We start from the raw sequence: 19571 nt of genomic DNA, 5'->3' as shown, positions 1-19571 counted from the left end.
GTTTAAGTCTGAGTCCGCCACTGCCTTCGGAATTCCACGAATACAGATATTATTACACCTGGATCTGTTTTCAGCATCCTCCTGTCTGTTTTGTACTTGTTCCATTTGCTGTTCCAGTTCCTTTACCCTATGCGCCTGGATGTCGTTATCGTGGCCCTGCTCCGTTATCACTGTTTCGACCTCATCAATCCTCTTTTCTGCTGCCAAGATTCCCTTGTTGAGGTCCGAAATGGATTTAGCCAGGTCACTTGCGCTCTCCTTGATATCGTTCTTGAGTTCCTGTAGCATTTCTAAGAGATCCGACTTCCTGATGGGTGGGTCTTCCAGAGTTTCAGTTCCCTCTGTGGGAGGGTGATGAACCTGGGCTAATGCTTGTATCTGGTTACGTTTTTGTGTGTCCGCTGTTTGAAGCATCGTCTTGATGTCGCCAGACCCCTGACCTTTGGCTTTAGTAGTTTGTTTGGACATCGTGATCCTTACCCCAGAGGTGAGTCGCCTCAGAGCGGAGTCAATGGACTCAGGTCAACTGTAGTTACCTCCCCAACGCCTCGAGTGGGTCTCTTAATCACGGCTGCTTTGCCTGGGTTTTATGAGGCTGGTTGAGGCCAGTCCACTCTCATGTATTGGTGTTTTGAGTGGAGTTGAGCAGTCTCTATAGGGCCCCCTGTCTCTTTACTTCTGTCGCTTCCTGATTAAGTTGTCTTGAGGCGCTGTTTTGTGTAGGAGTGGTCGTGGTTCTTGAGGACAATTTGGCTAGCCGCTTATATTAGTGCATGGTTCTTTAACTCTAGGGTTCTCTGCCTGCGCCTTTCAGATTCCAAGGGTTACCCAACCTTTCTTACTTCCTTTGTTTGCTGCCAAGACTTCAATGGGATCACAGTGGGATCAAAGGTGATTCGGACTGGCCTTTGTTCCTGCACTTCCGATGTTCCTGGGCATCCGGGACCCTCTCCAGCTGGATCACTTCTCCCCTAGTCAGGTGCGCTCCCCAGGTTTGCTGTTAGCTCATAGGGAGAGCGCTGCGGTTTCAGCCGCGGTCCTGCAGGATGTCGGCGGCCCAGTGGGCACTCTGTTCCGCTTAATATATGCCTCAGCAGCCCCAGGGTCTATCGCGGCTCCTCCTCCCCCTTTGCAGACCCGCTCCGGAGTGTGGTCCGGGAGCCCACAGTGATCTGGCTGCGTGTTATTGCTTTGTAGCCTCCGCTTTCAGGGCTACGTCGATCTGACACATCACCCCACTCCTCCTCACCTACATTGCAGGGTGTGCGTTCCCGGCTGCCAGGTTCCTCTGTGAGACTCTGTGGGCCCCCTCCGCCATGCCACCATTACACTCCGGCAGGTCTCATGGTGTTGGGTGGGGGGAGGGAAACTCTGTTCCACTTAATAAGTGTGTAGTTGGGGCATAAAGTACTTTTCGTTAGGATTTTTCCCCCCCATCAACATTTGTTTGCAGTGTTCCTCCTCTGTGGGAAGGTTGGAGCGGGCCTCCTTTCCATGGGCCTCAGCAGCCCCGGGGGTTATCGCGGCTCCTCCTCCCCCTTCGCGGATCCGCTCCGAAGTCAGTGGTCTGGCCGCGTATTAGTCCCTGCGTGCAGGGCCCTGCTAGTCTAACAGATCATCCCACTCCTACTCACCTTCATTGCAGGGCATACGTTTCAGGGCTGCCAAGTGTCACTCTGTGAGACTCTGTAATCCCCCTCCGCCATGCCACCATTACATTCCGGCAGGTCTCGAGGTGTCGGGTGGGGGGAGCGAGCTTCGTCGGCTCAGAGTTTCATTTACATTGCCTTTTTATGGAGTGCGTTGCGGTGGCGGTGTCTCAGCGCAGCCCTCGGATCGTTCGGCGTTGTCTGCTGGTTATATCTCGATCGCCGGGCAATTTTGGGTCCTTTGGCGCTGGAGCTTCGTTCCGTCCGCCATCTTTGTTGCGGGAGGAATCCGCACCGAAAAGTTCAAATAACTGTATAAGCAATGGCTCAAATGCATTCCGCTGCGGCTCATCTGTTCTCGTCAGTTTCTGACGTCGGTCAGTGGAATTTGATGGCCCGCATGTTTGATTTTAGGAGTATTAGGGGTTCGAGAAGGGATTGGGACCGGGAGCTCAACGAGGAGGCATCCTATGGCGTCCTCGGCTGGCCACGCCCCCGAAACCATAGGTTTTTATTGTTGTAGTAAAAGCACAGTATTATAGATAGCTGTGTGGCATAGTGGAGAAGAGTGGTGAGGATATGTGAATTTAGTTTTTGGACCACGGATACTTATGAACAAAGAGGGGGTCTGGGGACCCCCATAAAAATAAAAAGCAGCCATAACCTAAAGGAGAATGACAAACACTCAAAGGAAATGACAAAAGGGGCGGATCATGGAGGACAGTAATGGTTCTCATAAAAGGATCCAGGTTAATGAACATCACGGATGGCAATATATCTAGATAGGGCTTAATAAAGTATGAAGTGATGTTCTTTTAGGAACGTATCCCACTAAAAAAAAGGAAAGGAAACATGTTAGTGTACATGGCAATAATGTAACAGCATCCAGTATAAATTAAAGAAGATTGGAGAGAGTGTCGAAAAAGAAAAAGTTAGTTGGACTTTGGCCCTTTTTGCATGGGTCCAGAAAAAATTTGGAGAAGGCAAAAATAAATAATTTACTCTAAACAGTATAGGAGTAAAGAGCTCAGTTTAAAAAAAAACAGACATAATTTGGGTGAAATAAATAAATAAAAGGAGAAATGAATGAAGAAATGATTGAATGAATGTACAGAAAAATTAAACTCAGCATAAAATAAGCAAAAAATCTAAAATTGGAAAACAAACAGCACCAATTAAGGTTGAAGGCTAAAATTGAAAAAAATTGTGCAGTACAAAATAAAAGAAATGATGGAGCTAATAAAGAACAAAAAGGCGTATGGTTGACCAACATTGCGTTAACCGCATAAGAAAGCTGTGCACAATTCAAAAGAAACTACAAGGGTAAGTAAAATACAATTATTTTAAGTGTAGGTAATGATATTGGTTTATGTTACAGGTGAAAATCATGGACCTTGCATGAACACAGGAGGAATGTCTGCATGGCCTTGATAGGGGAAGATACAGTATATCATGACACAGGTAAATGCTAGGGAATAGGAAGGAGATAAAAGGAAAAAAGAGGTAAGTACTGGTTCACACCACAGGGTGTGGACACACTGTTGATCATTATTAAGAGTAAGAGGACCCAGGTGAGTACCAGAAAAAGAGGCAATATTCTGCCATTTTTTCCCATGATAGGTGTGAATAGAGTAGCATATAGATGTAAGCATTGCCACCTCAGACAAATGCAGAAAATAGAAGACGCTGAATGGAAGGTGGGTAACCATTTTTTATTGGTAGGACGCCAAAAGGGGTAGACTTGGCGAATGTATAAAAATGTTTTGAAAAGGCAAACGATGAGTGTCTTATGTTACTATAGGAAGGCATGTAGTAAGAATTGGTGCAATAGTCTAGAAAAACAGCGGTAGATTAGTGTAGTGGGGTAAGGAGGAGATAATGTGCAGCAAAACGTTTTATTTTGTCTCAGCAGGATGAAAAAGCACAGAAAGAAAATTCCCATGGTCCAGCGCGATCTGAAGGAAGATGGCGAAGGAAAGGTGAAGCACATGCAGCAAAGTAGAATGAAGCATTCACAGCATAGCAGGAAGCACATGCAGAAAAACTGAATGAAGAATTTTACAGCAGAGCGGGCGAATACGGTTCAACCAAGTAGAGAAAAAGACTAAGTATCAGCCCTAGAATCATACAGGGTTAATGAGAAGTATGATCAATATGTGCACCAACTCAGTAAAAGACAGTTTATGAGTTAAATGGGCTGCAAAAAAGAAAGAAACAAATCTAGAAACAACAAATGTTATCAGCAAAGAGAAACAATTTAGGTCAGGAAGAAACTGGACCTCCTTGCCAGTACCGAATGACTTTTGTCTCCATTTCGATTCTCAACTGAGAACAGGGATCCCTGCTACAGATGTCCTCTTCTGCTACGGTTGCGCCTAGGAGATGGAGAAGACGACAACATGCCTTTTTGAGATGTTGTTTTTGTTGATCATGTATTATCTTAAGTGTCTCTACATCTGAGAATGTCGATCTAGAGAAAAATATGAAAAAGTCCCCTGAAGGGACAGAGATAATATGTATAAAAAGAAAGCCCAGATGACATAAGGGCAGAAAATGAGACAGGCAAATGTATTTATTGCCTAAAAATATAGACACAACTGAATATGTTTATTGTAAACAAACCAGATCCCAGCAAGCAGGCCACATACAGTAAAACAAATGTGAATATGTACAAAAAAGGGAGAGAACTAGTAGCTTTGGTATATAAAGTAACTAAAATATTTGATGACGCTTTTTCTAGGAGGTAGGGATGTTCAAAAATATTGTCTAAATGAAGTATTGTTTAAAAGGCAGGAGAATTTAGACAGGACACTTAAAAAAGATTTTAAGTTTAAGAAGGGGTTGGGTTGAAAGGAAAAAGTGTGATGATAGCGACATATTTATTTTTCAAAAGGAAACTCATTCATCTTTTTATTACAGGTGAACAAAGCGGGACATGTATGCCTCAGGAGATTGAAAGCATCCGACCATGTGAGAAGAGAGAAGTCACGGAGGAACCCAACCACATGCCCAGTAAAAATCACCTTAGTTAAAAATATTTCTGCAAAAGACTCTCCCATCCCTGTGTTCCCTAGCCAAATGCCCCCTGGTGTTGACTTTTGAAGTAAAATATGAACTCAGAATCCGAGTGCTCTGTGGAAAAAAAAGGGACACTAAAATGCAAAAGGATTGGCCTTTGAATTAAAGGGCCTAAGGACTTGCTGCAAAACAGCCCAAAAAAGGACAAATTCAACAGGATACAGACGGTCCATGGATGCCAAACCGTGATGAGTCAGGTGGAAGATGTACCAGTGAAGAGAAAAAAACAGAACTTTGAAAACATTGAAAATTGGCATCGGGAAGAGAATGGGAGCAAGGAAAATATGTCATGGGGTGGGAGTGATGGAAAACATTTGGAGTATAAGTCACACTGTACGATGAACGGGCTGGTGGGTTACCTGTAACGCTCACCTGGTTTCAACGGGGGCACCAAATGATGCTGAATGGGGCGTCTGTGCTTCCTCTGCTTTGCTATTCGCCTGGTGGGGGGAGTTCCTATGACAGGTGAAAGGAGCGATTAGGTTTCGGTCCTTGGTTGGTGAAACTCCCACCTCCCTCTGATCTCGAATCCCTTTCCCCTAGGGTTACTTCTCACCTTGGATCAATTAGAGTTGAGCTCTCCGTCCTGCTTCTCTTGTGTAGGAGCGCAGTTGTGAGTGCGGGTGTTCCGTTGGACCCAGTTGCTTCACTGGTCTGTGGGCCCTTGTATCGGGTCCAGACTGGCTGTGACTCAGACTCTTGTTTGCTGCCTTCAGGTGAGTTATATCGTCTTTCTCTAATCTGTCCCTTTCTCCTCTCTCCGTTTTGTCCTTCTTTTCGATGTTGTGTTTTCCAACTATGCAAATCTACAAATAATGTCTGTTGTCTCCGCAGGCATGGCTGCCGTTGGAGCTCTTGACGAGAAGCAGGATGAAGAAGAGATTACATCGCCAGCCGGTAAAGATTATAGGTAAGTGTTGATGCGCTGAGCGCAGCGCTGCTCTTAGATTTATTGCAAGAGTTGCTAACCTGCTGCTTTGTTCTCTCTTCTCTTTCTCCCACCGTTGCGGGTTGCAGTGATGTTCCGGAGCAGTGAGCGAGCGAAGCGCTGGAATGGTTTCATGGTCCGCTGCCTACCCAGGTAAGTGTTGGTAGTAATTCTGTTCTTATTTCCTCCAGAGCGGGGATGGCATCAAGATTGAGGACTTCAGAATCGGGTCGGAGGTCAGGTAAGCAGGATCTGGACACGGTGAGCGTTATGCTGCAGGAGTGTAGAATAACACGAAGCATGTGTTCCAGCTCCGGTGTGGCTTATATAGCCAGCCACACCCCAAGGTCCCGACCACACCCAAAACACTAGTCTGAATAGTGCAGTTCTAGGAACAGAACTGTGCTACAGGCCTCCATGTTGGTTTTAGACCCATGTTTGATACTTGTCCTATTCTTGATAATGAGCCTGACTCCAAATGTTCCTTTTAAGGTGTTTAAAGGCCCTTGGGGCCACTTTTAAGAGGTCTAGTCCCACTGCTGCCGTGGGGCTGTTATGCTTGGGGGGGGGTCAGGGGCATGAATCGTGACATTACCTCAAGGAGTGACTATCTTAAAATTTCATAGTGGCTGTAAAATTATCTGAGGCATATAGTTATTTTAAAGATAATTGGGTAATAGAGATAGGACTCAAATGCAAGTAAATAACAAGTATTCTTTAGGGACACATACATGTTTAGACTAGGAGAGTATAATGTGTTAGTACTGACGTTGTAGAAATGTGTTAGGATACCGGTCAGATTGAAGTAAATTGTATTTAAAAAAAAAAAGGGGGATTAGGTCAGAGATGTGTAGGTACATTGAAACGAGAAGAGGGTGGACATGGGTGTAGTGATATGTATTGAGTAGATGACTAAATACAATTCAGAGGGGGTGAGTGTACAGTAGCTGGTTATAACGCCCCCTTAAACTGAATACATTGGAGATAAGCCCCTTCCGCTAAAACCGAACGTAGATAACTTGTTGGGTTGATCAATGATCCCAACAGTTGCAAAAAACAGAAATATAGTGCCTTTCAGGAGAGCGCTTTGAAAGGTGATCTATTTTATGGGGTCAGAATGTCTTGTGTGATAGAAGGTTTGTTAAGTAGTGTATGCTTAGGATAAATTACTGAAAAACTAGATCCAAAACAGAGAAGGTACCAAGTTATAAGTAAAAATAGGTTGGTCAGGCATTTTGTAATTGATCAGCCATTTTTGATTGGGACGAAGTCAGGAAAACTCTGAGATAATGCTGGGCATACAAATAGTGGATTTCTATAAAACCATTCTGAAATGAAGAAAGAATTACCTCATGGTAGTTCAGTGAGAGTTCAGTAGGCAAGGACATGGTGTCTGGGCTTCCCATCTCTAATATTGACAGTGACGAGCCGGGGGAGTGAGGTAACATTCAAGGGAAGATAGTGAGTGTTGCATACAGCTGTTTAAATTAGCAGAGAGGATACAGCTGATGCCCATATTTGGGCTTCCGGGACAGGAAGCCATGATGCTGTCGCTAAAATTATCTCAGCATTGACGTCAGTAGTGTTCCCATTTTAAAGGTCAGATACATTTCACACAATTTTAATCAGTTGCATGTGTCAGTCTGACATGGCAGCTTTGTGAATTGACAGCTCAGTCAACCAACCCTAGAGGAGGAAGGGGCTTGTCTTGGAGTGCCTAAACCTATGAGAGTGCTCTGCATCATAGATGGGGAGCTGAGCCAAACTAGAAGGATATATAAGGATGGAAAATGTATAATTTAGAGAGGAGTTGCAGAGATGTCTTGGTGTGCTGTAAACTGTGTCCTGCCCGTTGGAAGAAATAAAACGGATGTCTTTGAAAAATCCTGCTTCCAGTGTCCTGATGTGCTTCAGAGTCCCTTTCCTCGTCCAGGAGTACGAGGGCACAGATAGATGGTGTTGGGACAATCTTTACAATGTTCTCACAGTGTGGAGCAGGCTAACATTCACAATACTATCATGGTGTGGTTCAGGCTAACATTCAGAATACTATCACAATGTGGAGCTTTCTAGATATGAATCAGGTCAATATGAACAATTGAATAGGGTGTGACGCAGATTAGCAATCACAATGTTATCACAGTGTGGTGCAGGCTAACCCTCACAATCTCATCACGGTGTGGTGCAGGCTAATATTCACAATACTATCAAAGTGTGGAGCACTCTAGACATGAATCAGGTTAATATGGACAATTCTATAGGGTGCAACACAGGTTAGCAATCACAATGTTATCACAGTGTAGGTTAGTTTGCTAAGTGGCCGGGCTTCCAGGGTAGAGCGATTGCTGATGAGGCCCAACAAGGCTGAAACACGTGTATGGGGTTTGTTAGGGAGAATTCTCTCTTTAGGCTGAATTTCCTAACCTAGTGAGTACCCCAGCAGCTTTGCTGGATTTCTGGAGTTTGTTTTTTTCTCCAGCCAAGAGTGAGACTCTTTTTCTCCCACTCTTGGACATGATTTATGGTGTTCCTTTGACTGTTTATGTGTTTTATGGGCTATGGGGTCCTTTACTCCATAGGGCCTCATGTGTTTTTACTATGTGTGTTACACAGCACCCTCCGTGCAGTGACACAGGGGTGTCATAGTGACACCCCACCATAGACTCCATACCCTGGGACTGACTACTGTCTCCCAGGGCATGTAAAGACACCATTGGCTTTACTAGTCCCAAATTATTAACAGAAACCGGTACAAACCATCATATTGTGGACGTACTGGTCGGGGCAATTCGATTGCCCCGGTGTCTGTTAGTCGAGGGGGCACGTCTCCGTCCCCCCTGATCGAGTTTTGGCTGGTGGCAGTGGATACTACTTTTTATATTCGACCGCGAATATATCCCTATGGGATTTTCCCATTGTTCGAGGCTACCAACTTTATATATTTAATTCTCATAGCCTCGAACATACCGCCGGTTTATTTATTTAATATTAATTCGCCGGTTGGTATTTTTTGCCAGGACTCGATTCTAAAATGGCGTTTGTGTTCTCTTCTGTGACTCCAACCCAAGTCGAGCCCTTTGTTCCACTTTTTGGCGGGCTTCTCCACCAAAGCCTCCAAAAGTGGTGCCACTCTGTCTGGGTACCACAGGGGGTGTGGGAGGGGGTTTAGGCACCCTGGACTGAGTTACCTTGGTAACTCAAGTCGCACTCTTGTGTGATTGGCCCAACTGGTGAGCTGGCCGGCTCACCACTTAGCATGTTTGATTGACAGCTAGGCTGAGCGAATGGGGGTGTGCTGCATAAAAGCAGGGCTTTGGGGACTGGAACTTCAAAAGTCGCCATAGGACCTGAGAATCCGACGAGGGAGAAGCTGAGCCGACCTACCACGACGACACCACCGGTGGAGCCCTGCGGAACAAACTCACCACTTCCTGAGTACAGAGAAGATCTCTCGGCTGGAGAGGCTTCTTCCCCTGACTGGTGGGCACAACCAGTTTACCTTCTTTTCCTCGCATCCCAGGACATCTTGTGGTCGAATTGCCCATGCCAAGCACCCCAGCAACCGAATAGCCACTTACCACTGGACCGCAAATTAAAGGACCACTCCTTTTAACTGAGAACTCCGCGGCTGGTTTCTTCCCTGGCAGTGCAACGGACTCCTGTCTTCCTCCCCAACGAGATCCTCTCTTCCCCAGGACGAAGTACCGACTTGCATCCGCTGCCAGGAACAACTGCCCCCGCTGGAGTATTCTCACCACTTTAAGGTACTGTGTCCGCCAGGCCTCCCTTTCTAAAGATTGCTACAAGGTAATAATCCCTTAACCTTCTGGACTGGGCTGGCCGCCTTGACCATCTAACTGGTCCCTTTCTTTGGTCCAACTCTTTCTGAACCTTTTCAAGACTTTTGTGCACTCCAACCGTGTGACCTTGGACACATTTCGTTCTGATCCTCTTAAAGTGGATCCGGCCTTCTGAACTCTAACTTTCACGGTTTTACTTTGCCTTCCTCTCTTGTTGTGTTCTTGTGAAAGTGTTGGGATCTGTTTCAAATTATACTCTGCTTTTCTCTCCCTTTTTAAAACAAATTATTAGAGTGCCATTTGCGTTAAGCGCTCACCGCTGTCTGGAAATAAGCGGGGCTTTACTTAAGAATTGTCTAATATTCTTTTAAGGGAGTGTATATCTTTCACTGACTGTGTTTTTGAACTGCTTAACATTAGTGTCTGTGTGTTTTACTAGATGTGGTTTTAAATAAATAATTATATCCCTTTTACACCAAGCTCTGGTCAGTGTTTACTTGTTCTACTGTGTTCTTTTGACCTATTGTGAATACTCTGTATACTGCCTAACTCTGCTTGAGGGAGGTCTGAGTGCTCAGCCACAGCTACCAAGTGAATCTGTGTGGTACAGACTGCTACCAAGTGTGTTTACTGCCAAACGCCTGTAGTCTTAAATCTTTTGCAGTGGTCCCAGAGGGAACTGCACAGGTTTCTGCCTAACAGGGTTGCTGTTGGTACTCTTGTTCAGAAGGGAATTGCCATAGCATTTCAGTGCTGGACTGCCCATGTGGGCGGGACAAAGACTGATATGCAAATTGATATTTCCCATCTGTCAAAAGGTGCAGTGAGCAAAAAGCAGATGGCTGCAAACTCTCAAAGTGGTTACAAACCACTGAACAGGTTATCATGCCATGTTCTTTCGAGAGAGGGGCGCCTGCTACCTTTCTGTAACATTCACAATAATATCACGGTGTGGTGCAGGCTAACATTCACAATACCATCACCATGTGGAGCCTTCCAGATATGAATCAGTTCATTATGAACAATTCTATAGGGTGCGATGCAGGCCAGCAATCACAATGTTATCACAGTGTGGAGCAGGCTAACATTCACAATACTATCACGGTGTGGTGCAGGCTAACATTCACAATACTATCACAGTGTGGAGCTTTCTAGATACGAGTCAGGACAATATGAACGATTCTATATGGTGCGAGGCAGGTTAGCAATCACAATGTTATCACGGTGTAGGTTAGTTTGCTAAGTGGTCAGGCTTCCAGGGAAGAGTGATTGCTCTATCCTTCACCCTGTAGCTGCTGGTTGACGGCTGGCGACTTGCTTCCCCTGCTGACACCTACAGACACTGTATGAAAGACTAATTTTTGTGCATTACAAACAGAACACAAGAGATATTGACGAGGATCAAGTGACCATTTACTTTATTGTTTGGAGTAGGGAAAGGGGATTGTTCAGGTTAGGTTTTGGACCAGAGACTTGATTATTTCGGACATCTGAAAAATAACTGTTTTTAACTTTCTGTTATTAGTTTAGGAAATGGACTTTTGAAATTAGAAAAAGTTTATTTTACTTTGTTTCTTTTGTTTGCTAGCCAGAAGCCCAAGCTAACTGTTTAATAATAAAGATCTTCGACATGACAATATGTTGCTGCGTCCGACTCCCAAGTCTGAACCGCCACACACTATAGTACTTTTTTGAATGCACAAAAGGGTTACATCTTACTCTTGTATGCATTACATGGCAATCCCATACAAAAAGGTTGTAAGAAGGTGGGTACCAGAAATGCCCACTTTCCCACACCTTTTGAACGTCCCCACAATCATTTTTGTTCATATATTGAAGGTAAGTGCTTGCGCTTCCCAACTGTACAGGCATTTTCTTTTTTTTTTTAAACTCCAGGGGCAGGGTGGGTCGGTTTACATTTTTTACCTCCACCTTTGGAGTGGAAGTAAAAATGCGTGGCTTTCTTGGGTGGTTTTCCACCTGCAATCAGGCAGTATATACTACTGCCAGTATTTCTTTGGAATTACATCAGCAGTAAATGAGTGCAAGGCTGAAATGTAGTAGGCAGTAAAACTGGAGGTATTTACCGCCTGCTTTACTGTTACTGACTCTTCTGTAATGAGGCCCTAATTATTTGCACTCACAGAAAATGCTTTTATGCTGAATCCCGATTATTTACCAGCATCACAGGCATCCTTGTCTGACTAGCAAAAAGATTTTCATAGCTGTGCCCTCTGACCAGTTCTACAAAATCTTCCACCAAACACATTTTCCACAAACCACGGGATACTGTTAAATATTTCCTAAGTAAGCATGCATAACCGTTTTTAATGGCAATTTAAAATATTTTCACACCAACATTATTTTTTAAGTACAATTCAAACTCTGTATTTAAAGCACATTTCTTAAATTCATGGGTTATAAGACCCACAACACTGCCCCTTACAGGCCAATAATGCCATGAGACAGGAGTGTGAGATCTTTGGCACATTTCCACCATTTGATTTAGCTTTCTTATATGACAATTGTGAAAATGCTCAATAATAAATACAGACACCAGTGTTAAGTGCTACATCAAATTCAAAATAAGATAAGTTGCTTTCCTTTAAGCTAGAAGGTCTGGATCTTATTCCTAATATGAGCTTCCCTTCTTAAAGCAAGTGGTTTGATTTTGAGCAACTCTCTCTGAACTTCTAATTAGTGGAGATAGCCTGCCTTTCTCAATCATCACTTCATAGGAGAGGGGCACACCAAAGCAGAATGTGCCCAGTCATTAGGACTGCGCTAACCAGGTTGCCTGACATGTATTTATGGAAATAAACTCAGGTGAAGATTTTCTTAACATCCTCGCATCAGGTCTGTAATTATAGGAAACCCATAACAAAGTGTTGCAAAAAGAAATATTTCGCAGAATTCGGGAAATAAATATTTTCCACAACGTGTGAAATTTGGCAAAAACGTGGTTACTGGTTGGGGCATGTCCTGCAGCCCTGCCTCTGCCCCGTGCCCTTCTAATACTATCTATTACAACCCAGTGCTAAACTTCTGCCAGGATCATATCACATGTATATTTCATGTCTTTCTCCCTACTTCGGGTGAGCATGACTAAATAATCAGTGCTCATATAACAAACACCACATTAGCTCTACTGTGTGACTGAAATAATATAGACTTTTTACGGTTTTAATAGGTTTTAATAAGGGGGTTAGGTTTCTTTCTACACTCAGTATCAGTAGTGTTACGACAAGTTCCAAAAGCGCTTGCACACTCTAATATCAAGTGTCTGTAACCCTTTTGAAACTACAAAATCTTTGGCTGCTGTCTCACCAGGTGGACACAAATGACAAGATTATGCCCTGGCCCCCATATTATTCAATTTCATCTTAAATGATTTGGCGGGCTGGCTTCAAAGGACGGGTGCAGACATGCCTAAAAACAGGTCGCAGCAGTGTGCCAATTTTGATTTTTGATGACGACGCCCTGCTCCTAGGCCATACAGAAAATTGGATGATTACATTGTTCAGGCGCTTTCAAGCCAACTGCGACCATGAGAGACTTAACATGAATAATGCCAAGACTGAAGTGATGGTAATAAGGTCTTCCAAACCCCTGAAGCGCAAGATCCTGAAGGTGAGCGGTTGAATGTGGTGCCTTGCTTTGACTTCCTAGGCACTGGCTTTGCCTCTTCAGGCTCAAGGGTAACAGTACATTTATATCGGCCCAGGCAGCCAGGAGTACTTTGCTTTTATCTGCGTTTTGACTCCGTACACTTATCAGCACCAGTTCGAGCTCATAAATCTAAGGCAGCTAGTTTTGCTGTCTGTGATAACTTGTAAAGCAGCAGATATAATTGAAACTGCAATTTTTTTAAGTGACTGTGAATTACAAGTATTATGTTTATTTAGATGATAACTTCTTGCGTCACATTATTTACTGTTATATATATATACATATATGGGATACATTACTCACCGTAATCGTATTTCTGATGCTTGTATCTGCTTAGATTCATATGCTGTGCATAGGCCGACATCTAGTGGAAGCTGCAGAGTATTACAGTTTGTTTTTCTAAACTCGAAAAAGGGCGTCGACACAGGGCGTGCCAGTAATACTATCCCTAGTGAGATGTCCACTGTACCCATGATCCCTCACGCGTCTCGGACCCTCAGATTGTATTTTTTCTGACATGAGGTAGCATGAAGAGTAGCGTGAGTACAGATAATCCAAGCAGATAGATAGAAAGGTAAGACTACAAGCATCCATGCGCCTTCTCTCAGACGGGAGGAAGGGTGGGTCGCATGTGAATCTAAGCAGATGCAAGCATCAGAAATACGATTACAGTGAGTAATGTATCCCTTCTGAGACTTGTGGAATCTGCTTAGATCACATGCTGTGCATAGATTAGCGAGCAGTACCTGAAGAAGGAGGTGGGATGTGAGAAGGGTCATGAGCAAATAAATGTCTTAGAACCGCTTGTCCCACTTGTGTATCTGTCTTGGAATGAGTGTCAATGCAGTAGTGCTGAGTAAAAGTGTGAATAGAACTCCAAGTAGCTGCTTTGCAAATGGTGTCAAGGGGTACATTTGCAATGAAAGCCAGAGTGGCCCCAATGCCTCTTGTAGAGTGGGCCCTAGGCATGAAAGGCAGACTCTTTTCAGAAAGTGAGTAGCACAGCTGGATACAGTTAATAATCCACTTAGAGATGGCACCTTTAGAGACGCAATCCCCCTCTCTGCCTGTAGCTATGGAGACAAACAGCTGATCTGTTTTCCTTAGCGGTCTGGTCTTGTTTACATAGTAGAGGACCGCCCTACGCACATCTAGTGTGTGTAGTTTCACCTCAGCCGAGCTTTGTGGGTCTTGGAAGAAAGCCGGAAGCTTGATGGACTGGTTCACGTGGAATTTTGAAATAAACCTAGGTGAGAACCTAGGGTGTGTGCGTAAAACCAGTTTATCTTTATGGATAGTAAAGAAGGGATCTTGCACTGACAGAGACTGAATTTCACTGACTCTTCTTATAGATGTAATTGCTACTAAGAAGGCCGTTTTGTAAGTCAGGTGTTTGAGACTGCTTTTGTGCATGGGCTCGAATGGGGGGCCCATGAGCTTAGATAGCACCACGTTAAGGTCCCATCCTGGTGGTGGGTTTGAAATAGGAGGGTGAAGTCTCTTTACTCCTTCCATGAAGGCTTTAACTACTGGTACTTTCCACCACAACACCTTGTTATGGGAAGTAGTGTATGCTGACAGGGCTGCCAGGTGTACCTTCAGTGAGTTAAAAACCAGTCCTGCGTCCAGCAGGTGGAGCATGTATGTAACAATAGTGGAAGGAGTGCAATCAACTGGGTTGATTTGTTTATTCTGGCACCAGATAACGAATCTCTTCCATTTATCAAAGTAGCAGTGCCTCGTGTTAGGTTTCCTAGATTCCTTTAGGATAACCATACACCTCTGTGGTAAATTGAGATGTCCGAACTCTATGACCTCAGGAGCCATGCTGCCAGGTTCATTGAGTTGGGTTGAGGATGCACGGTTTGACCTTGGTGCTGGGACAGTAGTTTGTACCAGCCCGGAAGTTTGATGGTTTTGCACACCGCCAATCTGCGTAAGTGTGGGAACCACGGTTGTCTTGCCCACATGGGAGCAACGAGGACGAGCGTCATCGATTCTCTGTTCATCTTGTTGACCACCTTCCCGATTAGAGGAGTTGGTGGAAAAGCGTACACAAACATCCCTGACCAGTTCATCCACAGAGCGTTCCCCTGGGAGTCTGGTTGGGGGAACCTGGATGCAAATCCTGGGCATTGTCTGTTTTCGCTTGTGGTGAATAGGTCTATAGTGGGGAAACCCCACTGAGAGAAGATATATTCAACGACTTCTCTGTGTAGACACCATTTGTGTTCCTCTGGGAGGGGGTCTCTGCTCAGAGCATCCGCTAGGGAATTGAGATCCCCTGGAACATGTTGCGATGACAGGAAGATGTTCCGTCTGAGTGCCCATATCCAGATTTTCTGGGCAAGCTTGGACAGATTTGGCGACCGAGTCCCTCCTTGCTTGTTCAGGTAGAACATGGCTGTAGTGCTGTCCGTCCGGATTTGCACTGACAGATTTAAAAGGTAGGGCTCGAACGCTTGAAGTGCTCTGAATACTGCCAGAACCTCTAACAGGTTGATGTGATTCTTGGCCACTCAGTGCGACCAGAGACCCTGAGCTGTGTGGTGGAGATGGTGAGCTCCCCACCCTGTCAGGCATGCATCGGTTGTGACTACCGCCTGTATCTCGGGATCGTAAAAGGGTTTTCCCATGGACAGATTGTCTCTTGTGCACCAGTCAAGGCTTTGTACAAGTGTTGGCGAAACGACCACTAGATCGTCCCACTGACCACTTGCCTGAGACCACTGTTTCGCCAACCATTCCTGCATGGGACGCATGCGCAGGTACGTGTGGCGGACCAGGCAAATACATGACACCATCATGCCCAGCAAACGCATTGCTTTGCGTACCGTTATCTGGCGACCGGACTGATATTGCGGAATTTGCAACAGTATATTCCGAATTCTTTCCTCGGAAGGAAAGGTCAACCCCTCTTGAGTGTCTAGATAGCTCCTAGGAACTGTTTGGATGTGCTTGGCACCAGACTTGATTTTTTCTAGTTTATTGAGAAGCCCGATTCGAAGAGGATGTCGATAGTCCTTTGAATGTTTGCTTTGCAAATTACTGGGGTCTCCCCCGTGATGAGCCAGTCGTCCAGGTAAGGGTACACTGGGATTGCCTCCCTGCGTAAGTGTGCTGCCGCCACCGCCAGTACCTTGGTGAATACCCTTGGAGCCGAAGCTATCCCGAAGGGCAATACCTTGAACTGGTAGTGCCGACTGTCCACCTTGAAGCGAAAGTACTTTCTGTGCGCTGGGAACATGGAAATATGAAAATGGGCATCTTTCATGTCCAATGTTGCCATGTAATCCCATTTTTTAGGAGGGGGATTACCTCCTGGAGAGTAGTAATGCGAAACTTTTGGGGCTTCACATACTTGTTTGCAGGCCATAAGTCCAATACTGGGCGCATTGTCAAGTTAATACTTGTAATAGTTGAATACCCTTGTTTACCTGGTGTCCCGGGACGAGTTCTATCGCGTCCTTTGCTAGCAGATTGACGATCTCCTCGAGGAGGATCTTCTGGTGGTCCAAGGAATGTATTTTTTGTCGTGGAGGATGGTTTCTGGGACGCTCTAACAGTTCTATGCAGTACCCTGCGGATACTGTGGACAGCACCCATCTGTGATGTGATCCCTTCCCAAGCTTGGGTGAAGTTGGAAATGCGTCCCCCTACTGGGGTTGCGTGAGAAGGGACCCTGAACGGAGCGTCACTGTTTTGGTGGAGGCGTGCCGCCTCTTCTACTGGGGCTGCCTCTACCTTTTCCGCATCCTCTCTTATTACCCCGGCCGTAACCCTGGGTAGACTGTTGGTTATTATTGCTTCACTGTGTACCCTGCCCCTGGGAATAGTTAGATCCTCTCTGGGAATTTTGGCCGCGTGGGTGACGAAAATTGCCATTCCCTCTCTGATTAGGGGGTTTATTGGTTAGTTGGCCTATGGATTTGAGCGTTTCATACTCGTCCTTGGCATTTTTCAGCGCGTCCTCGACCGCCTTACCAAACAACAGATCCGGCTCCACCGGTTTATCTAACAATGATGCTTGGGTTTCAGCTTTGAATCCAGACTGCCTTAACCAAGCGTGTCTCTTGATAACAGTTCCTTCTGCCATCAATCTGCCGGCGTTATCCGCGGCCTCAAAGGTTGCCTTTAAAATGCAACCGGACACGGCTCTTCCCCTCCGCCGAAACTCGTGCCAACTGGCTCTTTAAGGGTGCTGGGGCAGAGTCTATGAGTGGCGCGACTTCTTCCCACTGATGGCAGTTGTAGCTGGCCAACAGGGTGGTGGAGCTGGCAATCCTTGCCTGGTAGGCGGAAGTGGAGGCTACTTTCCTGCCCAAACCATACAGTTTCTTGCTCTCCTTGTCGGGAGGAGCTTTGGACGATGACAAGGGTGTTCCAGCCCTCTTACGGGTGTTTGTAACAACCAGGGAGTCTGGCTTCAGATGCCCCTTATATACAGTGGGTCTGATTGGGCTGCCCTGAAAAGTTTCTCAATCCTGGGGTTCACTGCCCTGGTGAGGTTAGGATTTACAAGTGAAGGGTCTATTCTCCTCTGAATAGACTTCAGGATAGGGATGGCCTGAGCAATAGGCCTCCTTTCTCCCACTAACTCTTCGGCGAAGTCTCTCTCCTCTTGAGCACCCTGGGTGTCAATGTGGAAATGTTCAGCTGCTCGAGACAGAACTTCATTCAGGAGAGGTTGGTTGTCGACAGGGGAGTCGGTAACCGGGGGTTCCTTCTCTACCGGGGAATCTACTCTGTAGGATGTCTCTCCTTGATACTGAGAGTAGGGCTGTACATAGAAGGGGTCCGAAGACCGTGTTGGTGTTTCAAACCGGGACTTTTTACTTGGAGGTATAGGATCCTTAGAGCCTGAGGGTGCTGACCCGTCGGGAGTATAAGAGAGAAAGTGTTCAGGGTTTTTTGCGTAAAAATCTGCCAGTAATGACATCCTTGACATGACCCTGTCTATGTCAACACTAGACCATACTCTAGAACTGGGGATGACTCTTTCTGGAAGTTTCTCTGACTTACCTTGACTAGACTTGGTGGTCTGAGTAGGGGTCTTTGTGATAGCAGAAGACTTGAACTTGTCTGTCTGTTTATGAGGAGTGGAGTGTCTTAAAGGTGTGGAAGTAGGCAGAGGCTGCTTCCTTTGTTGTTTTTCCCCCTCTCCATGAGTGGAAGAGTGTTTTCCCTGTTTTTTCGCCCCTTCGGAGCCTTTCGACGCCTGGCGTCGAGGTTCGGGGGTAGTGTCCCTATCCTTAGTGTCCCTATCCTTCGGGTGTGGAGGTAGGGGTTCGGGAGCCGCCGTAACGCGGTCTGCGGGCGCCGACTCCTGGAGTGCGGTGTGGGGATGGAAGTCGGCTTCGTCATCCGACGATCGAACTTCCGTTACCTTGGGGAGCGAGGCACTCTTGGCAACAGTGGATGATTGCCTGGAGTCATGCGGCGATCTTGATCGAGAACGCCCAGAGAACGTCGATTCGGACCGTTCTCTATGTGCCTCTTTCCGAGAACTCGACGTGCGCGTCGAGTCCCGGTTGGACTTCATGTGTTTTGTGGAAGTGCTGTGGGAAGCGCTTGTGTCGCCGGGGGTCTTCCCCATAGCCGCCCTGCCGGACGACCTTCCGAGGTCGGGGACTTGGCTCGGCTGTCTTTCGACGCCATAATGCCCTCGCCGTCCGAAAGCACGGCGCTGCGTCGCTGCCATCGCTGAAGACGCCCTCCGCTGCCATGGCCTCTTGACGCCTGGCGTGGTGGGCCCAACGCTTGATCGAACGGTCCTTAAGTGTTTTGGGATTAAACCTACTACACGCTCTGCAGTTCGCCTCAGGGTGGTCCCTCGGCAAGCAGAGATTGCCCGTGACGTGCCTGTCGACCCAAGGGTATTTGGGGTTGCACTTGGGGCAGAATAGGACAGGGGTACCCTCCATACGCACCTTGTGGCAGCGGGCTTGTAAGTGTAGGATTATATAAGAATGTACCTATATATCAAAAGAGTGTAGAGTATGCCCACCCCCCACTCTCCCTACTTGCAGGGCCGAGGCCAGCGGCCTTCCAAGGCCTGGGCCGAGGCCAGAGGCCTTCCTAGGCCCAAATCCGTCGTGCAGCTGTCGACGGTCGAATTCTTCTCCGGGCCGCCGGCGAATGTGGAAGTTCGGTGAGTCGACGTTGGGGTGGAGAAATGGATAAATTTAACAATATTTAGCAAAAGTATGGCTAAGGCCAGGGAACTCTGGGAAATGCTTCCGACCAGTATGGCGGAAAAAACAATCTGAGGGTCCTAGACGCGTGAGGGATCATGGGTACAGTGGAAGTCACACTAGGGATAGTATTACTGGCACGCCCTGTGTCAACGCCCTTTTTTGAGTTTCGAAAAACAAACTAATACTCCGCAGCTTCCACTAGATGTCGACCTATGCACAGCATGTGATCCAAGCAGATACCACAAGCCTC

The 19571-nt window shown here is 46.2% G+C and overlaps 1 protein-coding gene across 3 annotated transcripts in view; it reads right to left on the bottom strand.

The window, feature by feature from the left end:
• The window catches only part of C13H14orf93 (chromosome 13 C14orf93 homolog), an 881501-nt gene that overhangs the window by 543305 nt on the left and 318625 nt on the right, over positions 1-19571 (bottom strand). The gene's annotated exons all lie outside the window — the stretch shown is intronic.

The sequence above is a fragment of the Ambystoma mexicanum genome, chromosome 13 (assembly GCF_040938575.1).
Source record: "Ambystoma mexicanum isolate Mex_15411 chromosome 13, UKY_AmexF1_1, whole genome shotgun sequence".
In the NCBI taxonomy this organism is placed as follows: domain Eukaryota; kingdom Metazoa; phylum Chordata; class Amphibia; order Caudata; family Ambystomatidae; genus Ambystoma; species Ambystoma mexicanum.
Note: the sequence above shows the minus strand (reverse complement) of the source record. Positions and strands in the feature narration are given on the sequence as shown.